The sequence below is a fragment of the Rhinatrema bivittatum genome, unplaced genomic scaffold, assembly GCF_901001135.1.
Source record: "Rhinatrema bivittatum unplaced genomic scaffold, aRhiBiv1.1, whole genome shotgun sequence".
NCBI classification, from domain to species: domain Eukaryota; kingdom Metazoa; phylum Chordata; class Amphibia; order Gymnophiona; family Rhinatrematidae; genus Rhinatrema; species Rhinatrema bivittatum.
Genome location: NW_021820281.1, coordinates 1,086,389 through 1,103,104, shown reverse-complemented (window position 1 = coordinate 1,103,104; position 16,716 = coordinate 1,086,389). Strand labels below are relative to the sequence as shown.

Below are 16,716 nucleotides of genomic sequence, written 5' to 3'. Positions count from 1 at the left end.
CATTTATTCAGCCTGAGTGACTCACTGCTGACTTCATTAACAAATAATGGTACCCAAAGAAACCAAATCACACCACCTTTACACCTTTCCAAGTTAAGAAACTGAACTTTTCAACCTTTTTAGTTAGGTGTACTCTGCCCCTAGCATATTTCTAGCTTGTGGATACCGTTTTATATATATATTTTTTTTTAAAATATGAAAACACACTTACTTCTGCTTATTAGCTGGCTTACTGATTGACTCTTTAATATCTGGCTTCCTATTAAAAGCACAAGCACTAAATAATATATGCCAATAGTTTACTTCTCCCTAATAATTTTACCAATTTTCCAAGCCAAAAGTACTGATTCATTTCAGCCAACAGCAAGTGATCCTCCCCTCTCATTGCTGCTCCATGATTTCCAACACGGATTCCGTGCATCATGGACAGGGAAATCCATGTTTAAAAGCTACACAGAATGTCAGAAGTGGGATTCGAACCCACGCCTCCAGTGGAGACTGTGACCTGAACACAGCGCCTTGGACCGCTCGGCCATCCTGACAAGCGACTGCAGACCCTCTATGTGGATCCAAATGCTCAATAACGTTTCAGCTATCATCTGTTCATCTCTGCTTTTTTAGCAATGCAAATTCAAGATTAAATAAAATTGGGTGACATAATCGCAAAACAAAGATTGGAAAAATGTTCCTTCGAGCAGGAGTTGAACCAGCGACCTAAGGATCTCTACTCTTCCGCTACAGTCCTCCGCTCTACCAGCTGAGCTATCGAAGGAGCTATGAGCACACCACACTTTATGATTCCTTCTGATAGGAATCCTTTTCTGCACTACAGAAATACTAGCGTTATACTTTGGCTTCCTATAACTCTGACATAATCACCCTTATGATCTTCTTGCCTACTTACAAGCTGTCAAGACCACCAAAATTAAACTCGATGGATAGCAACTTCCAGCTCGCAATGGAAACACCATGAACACTTCAGAAACAAAGGGCGACAGTCCTTCAAGGACTTCCTCATCTGCTGCCACTCACATGAATGCCTACTTCTGTGCAACAAGCAGCATCCAAACACCAAGCCATTTCTATGCCAACCTAACACCAAGGAAAACTGACATGTCACATTCCAACCAACTACCCAGCGGCCCCAACCAATCAGATTCGGAAACAATAACATGAAGCTAGAACAACCCCATTTCCAGCTGAAAGTCATATCAAACTAGGTCACCTTCCATCCTTTCCCCTAGCCTTCCATTCTGATCACTGGAGCCTTCTGCTCTACCACTTTTTGAGTTATGCTCAGTTGAGACCGATTTTATTTCCAAAATCAGATGCACAAACTATCCACATTTAATCCTGAAGAATAAGGGAACATTTTAATCCCCAAGCCTAAAACGCATACTGAAGAGATAAAGAAATACAGGAGGTAGGTCTTAAACGGCAAACCTTTCTAAGGCGCTTAGCGGGAGTTATCAGCGTTCAGAGCCGTCACCAGTGTACACAAGAGACCTGCTACACAGCATGGGGGAGCGTTTTAGTATGGTCGGAAATCTCACTGCTTGGGGGAAGCATCAAAACTTACTGATTCCTTTCAGCCACCGGCAAGGTGATCCTCTCCTCTCAGAGCTGCCACTGGATTGTGGGTTACTGAGCTCTGCTCTGGCATTATATGTCCTGCTTCTAAGGTAACTTAGTGGAAAACAATCCCTTTGGAAATTTACCCTACAGTTAGTTGCACTGCCTGACTCCCTGCTGTTCTGATTAAGAAATGATGGTTCCTAAACAAAGCAATCACACATCCTTATCACGTCATTTATTCAGCCTGAGTGACTCACTGCTGACTTCATTAACAAATAATGGTACCCAAAGAAACCAAATCACACCACCTTTACACCTTTCCAAGTTAAGAAACTGAACTTTTCAACCTTTTTAGTTAGGTGTACTCTGCTCCTAGCATATTTCTAGCTTGTGGATACCGTTTTATATATATATATTTTTTTTAAAATACGAAAACACACTTACTTCTGCTTATTAGCTGGCTTACTGATTGAATCTTTAATATCTGGCTTCCTATTAAAAGCACAAGCACTAAATAATATATGCCAATAGTTTACTTCTCCCCAATAATTTTACCAATTTTCCAAGCCAAACGTACTGATTCATTTCAGCCTACAGCAAGGTGATCCTGCCCTCTCATTGCTGCTCCATGATTTCCAACACCGATTCCGTGCATCATGGACAGGGAAATCCTGTTTAAAAGCTACACAGAATGTCAGAAGTGGGATTCGAACCCACGCCTCCAGTGGAGACTGTGACCTGAACACAGCGCCTTTGTCCGCTCGGCCATCCTGACAAGCGACTGCAGACCCTCTATGTGGATCCAAATGCTCAATAACGTTTCAGCTATCATCTGTTCATCTCTGCTTTTTTAGCAATGCAAATTCAAGATTAAATAAAATTGGGTGACATAATCGCAAAACAAAGATTGGAAAAATGTTCCTTCGAGCAGGAGTTGAACCAGCGACCTAAGGATCTCTACTCTTCCGCTACAGTCCTCCGCTCTACCAGCTGAGCTATCGAAGGAGCTATGAGCACACCATACTTTATGATTCCTTCTGATAGGAATCCTTTTCTGCACTACAGAAATACTAGCGTTATACTTTGGCTTCCTATAACTCTGACATAATCACCCTTATGATCTTCTTGCCTACTTACAAGCTGTCAAGACCACCAAAATTAAACTCGATGGATAGCAACTTCCAGCTCGCAATGGAAACACCATGAACACTTCAGAAACAAAGGGCGACAGTCCTTCAAGGACTTCCTCATCTGCTGCCACTCACATGAATGCCTACTTCGGTGCAACAAGCAGCATCCAAACACCAAGCCATTTCTATGCCAACCTAACACCAAGGAAAACTGACATGTCACATTCCAACCAACTACCCAGCGGCCCCAACCAATCAGATTCGGAAACAATAACATGAAGCTAGAACAACCCCATTTCCAGCTGAAAGTCATATCAAACTAGGTCACCTTCCATCCTTTCCCCTAGCCTTCCATTCTGATCACTGGAGCCTTCTGCTCTACCACTTTTTGAGTTATGCTCAGTTGAGACCGATTTTATTACCAAAATCAGATGCACAAACTATCCACATTTAATCCTGAAGAATAAGGGAACATTTTAATCCCCAAGCCTAAAACGCATCCTGAAGAGATAAAGAAATACAGGAGGTAGGTCTTAAACGGCAAACCTTTCTAAGGCGCTTAGCGGGAGTTATCAGCGTTCAGAGCCGTCACCAGTGTACACAAGAGACCTGCTACACAGCATGGGGGAGCGTTTTAGTATGGTCGGAAATCTCACTGCTTGGGGGAAGCATCAAAACTTACTGATTCCTTTCAGCCACCGGCAAGGTGATCCTCTCCTCTCAGAGCTGCCACTGGATTGTGGGTTACTGAGCTCTGCTCTGGCATTATATGTCCTGCTTCTAAGGTAACTTAGTGGAAAACAATCCCTTTGGAAATTTACCCTACAGTTAGTTGCACTGCCTGACTCCCTGCTGTTCTGATTAAGAAATGATGGTTCCTAAACAAAGCAATCACACATCCTTATCACGTCATTTATTCAGCCTGAGTGACTCACTGCTGACTTCATTAACAAATAATGGTACCCAAAGAAACCAAATAACACCACCTTTTCAACCTTTTTAGTTAGGTGTACTCTGCTCCTAGCATATTTCTAGCTTGTGGATACCGTTTTATATATATATATTTTTTTTTTAAAATACGAAAACACACTTACTTCTGCTTATTAGCTGGCTTACTGATTGAATCTTTAATATCTGGCTTCCTATTAAAAGCACAAGCAGTAAATAATATATGCCAATAGTTTACTTCTCCCCAATAATTTTACCAATTTTCCAAGCCAAACGTACTGATTCATTTCAGCCTACAGCAAGGTGATCCTGCAGATCACCTTGCTGCAGACCCTCTATGTGGATGTGCACTACAGAAATACTAGCGTTATGCTTTGGCTTCCTATAACTCTGACATAATCACCCTTATGATCTTCTTGCCTACTTACAAGCTGTCAAGACCACCAAAATTAAACTCGATGGATAGCAACTTCCAGCTCGCAATGGAAACACCATGAACACTTCAGAAACAACGGGCGACAGTCCTTCAAGGACTTCCTCATCTGCTGCCACTCACATGAATGCCTACTTCGGTGCAACAAGCAGCATCCAAACACCAAGCCATTTCTATGCCAACCTAACACCAAGGAAAACTGACATGTCACATTCCAACCAACTACCCAGCGGCCCCAACCAATCAGATTCGGAAACAATAACATGAAGCTAGAACAACCCCATTTCCAGCTGAAAGTCATATCAAACTAGGTCACCTTCCATCCTTTCCCCTAGCCTTCCATTCTGATCACTGGAGCCTTCTGCTCTACCACTTTTTGAGTTATGCTCAGTTGAGACCGATTTTATTTCCAAAATCAGATGCACAAACTATCCACATTTAATCCTGAAGAATAAGGGAACATTTTAATCCCCAAGCCTAAAACGCATACTGAAGAGATAAAGAAATACAGGAGGTAGGTCTTAAACGGCAAACCTTTCTAAGGCGCTTAGCGGGAGTTATCAGCGTTCAGAGCCGTCACCAGTGTACACAAGAGACCTGCTACACAGCATTGGGGAGCGTTTTAGTATGGTCGGAAATCTCACTGCTTGGGGGAAGCATCAAAACTTACTGATTCCTTTCAGCCACCGGCAAGGTGATCCTCTCCTCTCAGAGCTGCCACTGGATTGTGGGTTACTGAGCTCTGCTCTGGCATTATATGTCCTGCTTCTAAGGTAACTTAGTGGAAAACAATCCCTTTGGAAATTTACCCTACAGTTAGTTGCACTGCCTGACTCCCTGCTGTTCTGATTAAGAAATGATGGTTCCTAAACAAAGCAATCACACATCCTTATCACGTCATTTATTCAGCCTGAGTGACTCACTGCTGACTTCATTAACAAATAATGGTACCCAAAGAAACCAAATCACACCACCTTTACACCTTTCCAAGTTAAGAAACTGAACTTTTCAACCTTTTTAGTTAGGTGTACTCTGCTCCTAGCATATTTCTAGCTTGTGGATACCGTTTTATATATATATATTTTTTTTTAAAATACGAAAACACACTTACTTCTGCTTATTAGCTGGCTTACTGATTGAATCTTTAATATCTGGCTTCCTATTAAAAGCACAAGCACTAAATAATATATGCCAATAGTTTACTTCTCCCCAATAATTTTACCAATTTTCCAAGCCAAACGTACTGATTCATTTCAGCCTACAGCAAGGTGATCCTGCCCTCTCATTGCTGCTCCATGATTTCCAACACGGATTCCGTGCATCATGGACAGGGAAATCCAGTTTAAAAGCTACACAGAATGTCAGAAGTGGGATTCGAACCCACGCCTCCAGTGGAGACTGTGACCTGAACACAGCGCCTTGGACCGCTCGGCCATCCTGACAAGCGACTGCAGACCCTCTATGTGGATCCAAATGCTCAATAACGTTTCAGCTATCATCTGTTCATCTCTGCTTTTTTAGCAATGCAAATTCAAGATTAAATAAAATTGGGTGACATAATCGCAAAACAAAGATTGGAAAAATGTTCCTTCGAGCAGGAAATGAACCAGCGGCCTAAGGATCTCTACTCTTCCGCTACAGTCCTCCGCTCTACCAGCTGAGCTATCGAAGGAGCTATGAGCACACCACACTTTATGATTCCTTCTGATAGGAATCCTTTTCTGCACTACAGAAATACTAGCGTTATACTTTGGCTTCCTATAACTCTGACATAATCACCCTTATGATCTTCTTGCCTACTTACAAGCTGTCAAGACCACCAAAATTAAACTCGATGGATAGCAACTTCCAGCTCGCAATGGAAACACCATGCACACTTCAGAAACAAAGGGCGACAGTCCTTCAAGGACTTCCTCATCTGCTGCCACTCACATGAATGCCTACTTCTGTGCAACAAGCAGCATCCAAACACCAAGCCATTTCTATGCCAACCTAACACCAAGGAAAACTGACATGTCACATTCCAACCAACTACCCAGCGGCCCCAACCAATCAGATTCGGAAACAATAACATGAAGCTAGAACAACCCCATTTCCAGCTGAAAGTCATATCAAACTAGGTCACCTTCCATCCTTTCCCCTAGCCTTCCATTCTGATCACTGGAGCCTTCTGCTCTACCACTTTTTGAGTTATGCTCAGCTGAGACCGATTTTATTTCCAAAATCAGATGCACAAACTATCCACATTTAATCCTGAAGAATAAGGGAAAATTTTAATCCCCAAGCCTAAAACGCATACTGAAGAGATAAAGAAATACAGGAGGTAGGTCTTAAACGGCAAACCTTTCTAAGGCGCTTAGCGGGAGTTATCAGCGTTCAGAGCCGTCACCAGTGTACACAAGAGACCTGCTACACAGCATGGGGGAGCGTTTTAGTATGGTCGGAAATCTCACTGCTTGGGGGAAGCATCAAAACTTACTGATTCCTTTCAGCCACCGGCAAGGTGATCCTCTCCTCTCAGAGCTGCCACTGGATTGTGGGTTACTGACAGGGTTGCCAGGTTTTCATGAAAGAACAAGCACTTTTTTCCAAAAAAACAAGCCCAAAAAAAGCCCAAAACACGTGAAATTGAAACACCAATGTCTGTGAGTCGCATAGATGACAAAGGAGCTTAGCTTTTTGCATGTTTCTCTGTTTTAGCATGTTGCAGAAGGTCTGCATGATGTGCACGAATGTCACACTTGCAAAATTTGCACGTAGCCTTATTCTCATTGCTGAAATCAGGCTGAATCCATGCTTTTAGTTCACGTTCCTCTTCCCATGCTTTGCAGTACTTTACTGTATTTAGCCCAGTTCTTTACTGTAGCCATAGTAGATCAAAACCATCTAGTAGTGTAGCAGCCAAGGACGGAAACAGTAGGTATAGACTGGCTTTCTTACAGAGATGATCTTCTGCAGGGAGAAGAAACGAAAGAGAAAAAAAAAAGGCAGAATTAGAGGAAAGCAAAAGTGGTGTAGAAAAATAGCATTACAAGTTTCCATGTCACACTTTTTTTACCTGTAGTCAGCAGGTATGGACAAGCTTTCTTTTTGTCAAAATAAGGGTTTTGTTTTTTTTTTTATAAAAGGTGATCAGCTACAGGGAAGAAATGAGAAAAAAAAATAGATGAAATCAAGTGGAGTAGAACAAACTGGAGAAATTACTTACCTGATAATTTCGTTTTCCTTAGTGTAGACAGATGGACTCAGGACCAATGGGTATAGTGTACTCCTGATAGCAGGTGGAGACGGATCAGATTTCAATCTGACGTCAGCCCCTAGTACAGTGATGGCTAACCTTTTGTGCTCTGTGTCAAAATTCATAAAAAGACAGAGCATAACTCGGGTGGTGTGTCACTTCTAGAAAAATCCATAATTTTGTGATATTTGTAGCTCTAATAAAACGGAAAATGTCATAATGCCTCTGTATCACTCCATGGTGAGACCGCACCTTGAATACTGTGTACAATTCTGGTTGCCGCATCTCAAAAAAGATATAATTGCGATGGAGAAGGTACAGAGAAGGGCTACCAAAATGATAAGGGGAATGGAACAACTCCCCTATGAGGAAAGACTAAAGAGGTTAGGACTTTTCAGCTTGGAGAAGAGACGACTGAGGGGGGATATGATAGAGGTGTTAAAATCATGAGAGGTCTAGAACGGGTAGATGTGAATCGATTATTTACTCTTTCGGATAGTAGAAAGACTAGGGGGCACTCCATCAAGTTAGCATGGGGCACATTTAAAACTAATCGGAGAAAGTTCTTTTTTACCCAACGCACAATTAAACTCTGGAATTTGTTGCCAGAGAATGTGGTTAGTGCAGTTAGTATAGCTGTGTTTAAAAAAGGATTGGATAAGTTCTTGGAGGAGAAGTCCATTACCTGCTATTAAGTTCACTTAGAGAATAGCCACTGCCATTAGCAATGGTTACAAGGAATAGACTTAGTTTTTGGGTACTTGCCAGGTTCTTATGGCCTGGATTGGCCACTGTTGGAAACAGGATGCTGGGCTTGATGGACCCTTGTTCTGACCCAGTATGGCATTTTCTTATGTTCTTATGTTCTAATATTAATAACAAAGTTATAATTTTAATATATGTTCTGTATTTATTAATAAAGCAAAAACAAATAATTATTTGCCTTACCTGCTTAGTGACTTTTTTCTGCTGAATTTCATTGGCTAAATCTTCAATTAAAACACTCTCTCCCCCTCCACCAAACTCTCACTCCCCTGGATTTTCTCATACACACTCATGATCTCACACTCACTGGCTCCCTCAACCCCAGGCAGGCTCCCAGTCACTCTCACACCACTCCCGCTCCATCCTCCAGGCAGGCACCAATTCATTCTCATGCAGGCACCCATGCATTCACACACACATACACCCCCATGCAGAGTCCCATTCATTCACATGCACACACTAAAGGCAGACCCCCCTCTCTTTTGCCAGCAACCTCAGAACCTCTCTCATTCCTCTGCTGCCACTGTCACTGCTGCCGCATGGCTATTGGGGAGGTGCTGATTGCTGCTACTGACACTGATGCCCATTCTGCTGCCTCCTCTGTGCAGGCCCCCTGGGTTTCCACTTCCTCCATGCTGATCTCGTACATTGTGAGATCCGCATAGAGAAAGTGCTATTCTTGCACATTCCCAAAGATTACATGTGCCAATCACTAAAAAGTAATTTATTTTGTTTTTTTACCTTTGCTGTCTGATCTTCATTTTCTAATTGGTTGGTCACAGGCTTTTTTTCCCCCCACCTTTCCTTTCTTATTTTTTTTTGCCAATTCCTTTTATATTGTCTTTTTTTCTGTTTCTTTTCTCTCCATCTTCTTCCCTCAAACACACAGGTTCTCATTCTCACATGCTCTTCTCTCTCTCATACACACACACAGGCTCTCACTGGCACATGCTCTCTCTCATACAATCATTCATACACACAGTCTCTCACTGGCACATGCTGTCTGACTCACACACACAGGCTCTCTCTCACTCCCACATCCTGTCTCTGCAAACATTCAAGTCCTCACTCTCACACACAATCTCTCAACTCATCTCATACACGCACACCCTCTACAGACCCTCAGCCTCTCTCTCACCTCTGGGACTCCTCTTCGCGGGTAGTCACAGGATGGGCTCTGCAGCAGCCCTGCTACCAGGCCTCTTCCTCTTCTCGGGCCGCTGCGACTTGGGATTCGCGGCTGCCCGTAAACGCAAGTGCTGCTCCTCTTCTGCACACGCCGATGCTTCACCTCCTTCCAGCCCACGTGGCTCCGGCAACGTTTAGTTCCGGGGCTGCACAGGCAGGAAGGAGGAGGAACATCAGCGCGTTTAAACGTGATCTTTTTCTTCGGGCCGTGGCCCTGCCTATCTGCCTGTCGCTGCGCCCGGGGGCATTACTAAAAAACTAGTTTTAAAGGCTCGGCGCAGCCGATTAAAAAAAAATTCCCGATAGTCCACGAAAGGCTGCGTGTGTCAGCAAAAAATCTCGGTGTCACCTCTGACACGCATGTCATAGGTTAGCCATCACTGCCCTAGTACACATACCCCTGCAGGAAGTGCAGCTCCTCAGTATTCTTCCTTGAAAAGCATTGTGGATATATATGTGACTGACTGACTGACTGATTAACTTCATATTATGGTTAAACTTAACTAACTTGTTAGAACGTTTAAACTCGATTAAACTTGATTAACTTGAACTGATTGGTTGACTATAGCTGGAGACCGCCAGTGTACTCAACCGGAAAGCGTCGACACCGGGCAGGGTGGACGTCTTAGGTAAATAAAGACATGGCTTACCCGTAACTCATTGGCACAGTGCCTCAGGGCAGCCCAGGGTGGGATGCTGAGTCCATCTGTCTACACTAAGGAAAACGAAATTATCAGGTAAGTAATTTCTCCATTTCCTAGCGTGTAGCAGATGGACTCAGGACCAATGGGATGTATAAAAACTACTCCCGAATCGGGTGGGAGGCTGCCCGGGGTCCACTTAGAATTGTCCTTGCAAATGCCGTGTCCTCCTGAGCCTGTACGTCCAGACGGTAGAATCTGGAGAAAGTGTGGATAGAGGACCACGTTGCCGCTCTGCAGATGTCCGCAGGTGACAGCATTCTAGTCTCTGCCCAGGACACCGCCTAGGTTCTGGTTGAATGGGCCTTGACTTGTAGAGGTGGTGGTTTTCCTGCTTCTACATAGGCCGCCTTAATGACTTCTTTGATCCAGCGGGCAATGGTTGTCCGCAAGGCCGCTTCCCCTTGCCTCTTTCCGCTGTGAAGGACAAAAAGGTGGTCTGTCTTTCGTACCAGTTCCGACCTTTCCAAATATCTGGCTAGGAGTCTGCCGATGTCGAGGTGACGTAGGCTACGGTCTTTTCCCGAGTTCTTCATGCCGTTCATCGTTGGTAGTGCGATGGTTTGATTGAGGTGGAAGTGTGAGACCACTTTAGGGAGGAAGGAGGGAACTGTGCGTAGTTGGATGAACCCCGGGGTGAATCTGAAGAACGGTTCACGGCAGGACAGTGCTTGTAGCTCCGAGATGCAGCGGGCCGAACACACGGCCAGCAAGAACACTGTCTTTAAGGTTAACAGACGGAGAGATAGGCCTCGGAGGGGTCTGAAGGCGGATCCCGCTAGGAACTCCAAGACGAGGTTGAGGTTCCACAGAGGTACCGTCCATCTTAGAGGTGGGCGAATGTGTTTGACTCCTTTCAGGAAGCGTGATACATCCGGGTACGAGGCTATGCTGTTGCCCTCGCTCCTGGAGCCATAGCATGACAATGCTGCTATCTGTACCTTGATGGAATTGAGGGACAGACACTGCTGTAGCCCATTCTGTAAGAATTCCAGGATCACGGGAACTCTGGAGGGGCGTGGCTTGATGTTGTGGTCTTCGCACCAGGCCTTGAAGACTCTCCAAATCCTTATGTACGTTAGAGATGTGGAGAACTTGCGTGCTCGGAGGAGAGTATCTATTACTGCCTCCGAGTATCCGCTCTTCCTCAGTCGAGCCCTCTCAATGGCCAGACCGTAAGCGAGAATTGAGTCGGGTCCTCGTGAAGGATCGGGCCTTGTTGGAGCAGGTCTCTGTGCGGCGGCAGGGGTAGTGGGTTCCCTGCCAGCAGTCTTCTCATGTCTGCGTACCAGGTCTTCTTGGCCAAACCGGGGCCACCAGGAGAACTAGTCCCCTGTGTCGCTGTATCTTGTGAATGATTGCGCCCAGCAAGGGCCACGGCGGGAAGGCGTATAGAAGGGTCCCCGGAGGCCAGGGCATCGATCCCCTGGGACTGCGGGTCCCGTCTGCAGCTGAAGTATCTGGGTACTTGAGCGTTGGATCTGCTTGCCAGAAGGTCCATGTTTGGGATCCCCCACCGATTCACTATCATTTGGAAGGCTGTGGATGACAGTTTCCATTCTCCTGGGTTTAATCTTTCTCTGCTGAGGAAGTCTGCCGCGATGTTGTCTTTCCCGGCAATGTGGACGGCCGAGATCTCCTGAAGATTTGCTTCCACCCACGCCATCAGGAGGTCCATTTCTAGGGACACCTGTTGGCTTCTGGTTCCGCCCTGTCGGTTGATGTAGGCCACCGTCGTGGCGTCGTCCGACATCAGTCAGACCGCTTTGCCTCGAAGTCTGTGGGCAAACCGCAGACAGGCTAATCTGGCTGCCCGCGCTTCTAGGTGGTTGATGTTCCATCCCGCCTCTTCTGCGTTCCACTGCCCTTGGGTGGTCAGCTATTCGCAGTGTGCTCCCCATCCGTGTAGGCTGGCATCTGTGGTGAGCAGGGTCCAGGTTGGGGAGGATAGGCTTGATCCCCGGCTCAGGTGGCTGTTCTGCAGCCACCACCGTAGCTGGGTCCAGACGCTGCCCGGGAGTGGAAGGCGTACGGTGTAGTTCTGGGACCGTGGACTCCACCGCGTTAGAAGTGAGCGCTGTAGAGGTCTCATTTGTGCTCGCGCCCATGGCACTACTTCCAGCGTGGACGCCATCAGTCCGAGGACTTGCAGGTAATCCCATGCTGTGGGACGAGGAACGCTCAGCAAGGTCTGAAGCCGGCCCCGCAGCTTTGACCTCCTCGCGGGGGTCAGGCTGACCTTGTCTTCCTTGGTGTCAAATTGGACGCCTAGGTATTCCAGCGACTGTGCGGGCTGTAGGGAGCTTTTGTTTATGTTGACTACCCATCCTAGGCTTTCCAGTAGTGCTATGACTCTGCTGGTTGCTTGGTGGCTTTCCTCCGGTGACTTCGCCCTGATCAGCCAATTATCCAGGTAGGGATGAACGAGGATTCCTTCCTTCCTGAGTGTTGCCGCCTCTATTACTATTACCTTGGTGAACGTCCGGGGTGCTGTGGCTAACCCGAAGGGTAGTGCCCGGAACTGATAGTGACGATTCAGGACCTTGAAGTGTAGGAAGCGCTGGTGTTCCTGATGCATTGGGATGTGTAAGTAGGCCTCCGACAGATCCAGGGATGTGAGGAACTCTCCTGGTTGTATTGCCCGTATGACGGATCGTAAGGTTTCCATGCGGAAGCGGGGAACCCTTAGGTGGCGGTTGACAGACTTGAGGTCCAGGATGGGCCTGAATATGCCCTCTTTCTTGGGTACGATGAAGTAAATGGAGTAATGTCCAGTATTCATTTCCCGTATAGGCACTGGGGTTATGGCCTCGAGGGTCAGAAGCCTGTTCAGTGTAGCTTCCACTGCCGCCCTCTTGAGGGGGTCGTGGCAGGGAGATTCCACGAATTTGTCGGGGGAAGTTCGAATGAAGTCCAGGTAGTACCCCTCCCGGATGATGGCCAGGACCCATTTGTCCGTAGTTATCTCGACCCATATGCGGTAGAATAAGGCTAGTCTGCCCCTATAGCATCTTCCCTTGGATGGGTCGGCTGATTCTCATTGTGGGGTGCGGCCGGAGCCTGCACCCGCACTGGTTCCTCTCTTGGTGTGCTTGTTCCGAAAGGACTGGCTCCTGCTCGTAGGGTGGGGTGCTCGATAGTTGCTTTTGAAAGGGTTGAAGCGCTGTGAGCTTCTGCCTCTGGCGGATCTGTGGAAGGGACGCCTGTTTCTCTTCGTCTTGTCTTCCGGCAGGCGCGGTAATGGGGAGTCACCCCATTTGTTGGCCAGTTTCTCTAGTTTGCTGCCGAAGAGGAGGGATCCTTTGAAGGGCATCTTTGATAGACTCGTCTTGGAAGAGGTGTCTGCCGACCAATTTCGGAGCCAGAGCTGTCTTCTGGCTGCCACAGTGGACGAGACTCCTCTGGCTGTTGTACGCACTAGATCGGAAGCCGCGTCGGTGAGAAAGGACAAAGTTGATTCCATGTCCTCTCCCGGGGTGCTGTTCCTGGCTTGAGATAGGCAGGCACGCGTCACCACGGTGCAGCAGGCCGCAATCTGAAGGGACAGAGCTGCAACCTCGAATGACTGCGTTAGCAAGGCTTCTAGGCGCCGGTCATGAGCGTCCTTGAGCGCCGCTCCTCCCTCCACTGGGATGGTAGTGCGCTTAGCGACCGTGCAGACCATGGCGTCCACGCTAGGGCACACCAGGAGTTCTTTGGTCGCTGGGTCCAGGGGATACATGGCCGACAATGCTCGACCCCCTTTGAATGAGGACTCTGGAGCATTCCACTCTAGGTCAATTAGCTGTTGTGCCGCCTGTAAGAGAGGAAAATAGCGAGACATCTGACGAAGGCCCTCCAGCAGGGGGTTCATTCTAGGTTCCATGAGGGCCCTTGGCCCGGGATAGCGAGTTCCGTTAGACATTGGGATACTAGGTCCGGGAGCTCATCCTTTGTGAAGAAGCGTCTCATGGTTCGGTGTGGCTCTGTCCCCGGGGGGAGTTCCCCTTCTTCCAGGGGCTCAATTTCCTCTTCAGAGTGGTCTGTGTCCTCGTAGGCGGAACTTCTGGACGGTGTGGACCTGTGCCTAGGCCTAGAGGGTCCTGGGGCATGAGGGTCCTCCGGAGGCGCCTGTGGCTGGACCTCCCGGGGTTCAGTTTGCATCCTGACAAAGGCGTGAATCCCCTTGAACAGCTCCACCCACGATATCGAAGCTGGGTCTAAGTTGAGGGGCGCTGGTTCTCTGGGAGTCCCCGAGTGCGGGGTGGACTCCCTGGGGCCTGCTAGGTCCGGGGTGCCCCCTGAAGAGCTAGCATTGGGCCCTGGCTGGAATGGCCCTGGCCTGGATCTCCCAGGGCCTCCTCCAATGTACGGACAGGGCGTCGGCCTCCTCGCTCTGTGCGGCTCTGACGTGGCATGCTTGGCAGAGGCCTTGCGCTTTTATGCCCGACTCTGGAGCTGCCATGACTGTGGCCGCGTGAGCTCTTGTGCGCTCCAGTGCGCCTCAGATATGCGCTGAGATGTGCGCCTAGCCGCAGATATGCGCCTTGTTCCGTGCGCGCAACTTATGCTCGTGAGGTATTATGTGTGCCTAAGTTTATGCGCACAAGGGACTTGTGCGCTCGAGTTGAACGGCGAGGCGGGTCAAGATGGCGACCTCCTCGGAGGGTCTCCACGTGGGTAGACCCTCAGGAACAGCCGGGGCCTAGCCCTGCTAGGGTGGATCAACCCAGCGGCACTGGCTCCGATCAGCAGCCTGTGCTCCTCTTCGATCCTCGGAGACTGTTTACATAGAAGATTTCTACCTTACCTTGTCTTCAGCGCTTCCCGGTTTCGTCCCGGGCGGTCTCCAGCTGCGGGGGGAGAGGGCAAATACCTTCATCGCCGCGCTCGAAGAATGCACCCGCTGCCTCTCAACCGTGCCCGAAATCAGGGGCTAAGTCCCTGCTGAGATTTGGCCACCGGACCGAGGCTCACCTCTGAGGGACCACGGAAATCACCTCAGGAATTTCAACTGGGGGAGGGACCCGAGGGTATCACCGCAGGAGAGCGGGGCTAGTCTTCAGGTAAACTTTTCTTCTTAAATTTGGGTTTTTCCTTGAATTTTGGTTCTAACGCTCAGAGAGCATGCAGATAGTCCCTAACTGCTTTGGAGATGGAAAATACTGAGGAGCTGCACTTCCTGCAGGGGTATATGTACTAGGGGCTGACGTCAGATTGAAATCTGATCTGTCTCCAACTACTAACAGGAGTACACTATACCCATTGGTCCTGAGACCATATGCTACACGCTAGGAAATAAAAGATACCAACCCCTCACACTTATTCCCCTCTCCGAGCACATCCCTGGCCCCCCACACACTCACTCATTCCCCTCGCCCCACCCCCCTCCGAGCACATCCCTGGCCCCCCACACACTCACTCATTCCCCTCTCCGAGCACATCCCTGGCCCCCCACACACTCACTCATTCCCCTCTCCGAGCACATCCCTGGCCCCCCACACACTCACTCATTCCCCTCTCCGGGCACATCCCTGGCCCCCCACACACACTCACTCATTCCCCTCTCCGGGCACATCCCTGGCCCCCCACACACTCACTCATTCCCCTCTCCGGGCACATCCCTGGCCCCCCACACACTCACTCATTCCCCTCGCCCCACCCCCCTCCGAGCACATCCCTGGCCCCCACACACTCACTCATTCCCCTCTCCGAGCACATCCCTGGCCCCCCCCCCTCACTCATTCCCCTCTCTGAGCACATCCCTGCCCCCCCCCCTCACTCCCCTCTCCCCACCCCCCTCCCAGCACATCTCTGGCCCCCACACTCTCACTCATTCCCCTCTCCCCACCCCCCTCCAAGCACATCTCTGGCCCCCACACTCTCATTCATTCCCCTCTCCTCACCCCCCTCCAAGCACATCTCTGGCCCCCCACACTCTCATTCCCCCCTCCCAAGATACTAATTCCTCCCCTCCTGATACCTGGCTGTAGCTGCACAGTCTGAAGATTCCTTTGCTGTTGCCCTCCAATGCCCTGCTGCTGGCCTTCCCGTTCCAGGTCTGCCAACAAAAATGTGTTCGCGAGGTATCCATCAACAAGGCTTGCAGCTCACTCTTTGAATCCTGCTCTGATTGGCTTACTGCCGCAATATAGGGATAGGGTGTGCCGGATATGGACAGGCTTCATCGCAGCAGCAGCAGCCAATCACTGTAACATCAGAGCACAAGTCCCGCCCAACAAGCCCAAAAAACCGCGACTGGCAGAAAAAATAGCCCAATTAAAAGCAACCCGCGAATCGGAAAAAAAAAACGCGAATGACTAGGAAAAGAAGCCCAATCTCGCGGTAAATAAGCGAGGTTGGCAACACTGGTTACTGAGCTCTGCTCTGGCATTATATGTCCTGCTTCTAAGGTAACTTAGTGGAAAACAATCCCTTTGGAAATTTACACTACAGTTAGTTGCACTGCCTGACTCCCTGCTGTTCTGATTAAGAAATGATGGTTCCTAAACAAAGCAATCACACATCCTTATCACGTCATTTATTCAGCCTGAGTGACTCACTGCTGACTTCATTAACAAATAATGGTACCCAAAGAAACCAAATCACACCACCTTTACACCTTTCCAAGTTAAGAAACTGAACTTTTCAACCTTTTTAGTTAGGTGTACTCTGCCCCTAGCATATTTCTAGCTTGTGGATACCGTTTTATATATATATTTTTTTAAAATATGAAAACACACTTACTTCTGCTTATTA

General features: G+C 48.1%; 1 long non-coding RNA gene and 6 other non-coding genes across 7 annotated transcripts; all 7 read right to left on the bottom strand.

Moving 5' to 3' along the window:
- Positions 1–459: 459 nt before the first annotated feature.
- Positions 460–542, bottom strand: TRNAL-CAG. Its single transcript has one exon. It is a non-coding gene; the product is annotated as a tRNA-Leu (tRNA).
- A 144-nt stretch (positions 543–686) lies between these two features.
- TRNAY-GUA lies at positions 687–772 on the bottom strand. The gene is given in 2 exon segments: positions 687–722; positions 736–772. It is a non-coding gene; the product is annotated as a tRNA-Tyr (tRNA).
- Positions 773–2,267: 1,495 nt separating this feature from the next.
- On the bottom strand, positions 2,268–2,350 carry TRNAL-CAG. Its single transcript has one exon. It is a non-coding gene; the product is annotated as a tRNA-Leu (tRNA).
- A 144-nt stretch (positions 2,351–2,494) lies between these two features.
- On the bottom strand, positions 2,495–2,580 carry TRNAY-GUA. The gene is given in 2 exon segments: positions 2,495–2,530; positions 2,544–2,580. It is a non-coding gene; the product is annotated as a tRNA-Tyr (tRNA).
- A 2,865-nt stretch (positions 2,581–5,445) lies between these two features.
- On the bottom strand, positions 5,446–5,528 carry TRNAL-CAG. The gene has a single exon. It is a non-coding gene; the product is annotated as a tRNA-Leu (tRNA).
- A 144-nt stretch (positions 5,529–5,672) lies between these two features.
- On the bottom strand, positions 5,673–5,758 carry TRNAY-GUA. The gene is given in 2 exon segments: positions 5,673–5,708; positions 5,722–5,758. It is a non-coding gene; the product is annotated as a tRNA-Tyr (tRNA).
- A 934-nt stretch (positions 5,759–6,692) lies between these two features.
- Positions 6,693–16,092, bottom strand: LOC115081343. Its single transcript, XR_003853787.1, has 3 exons — positions 15,941–16,092; positions 7,145–7,222; positions 6,693–7,038 (listed from the first exon to the last, which is right to left on the bottom strand). It is a non-coding gene; the product is annotated as an uncharacterized LOC115081343 (long non-coding RNA).
- Between the last annotated feature and the right edge of the window lie 624 nt (positions 16,093–16,716).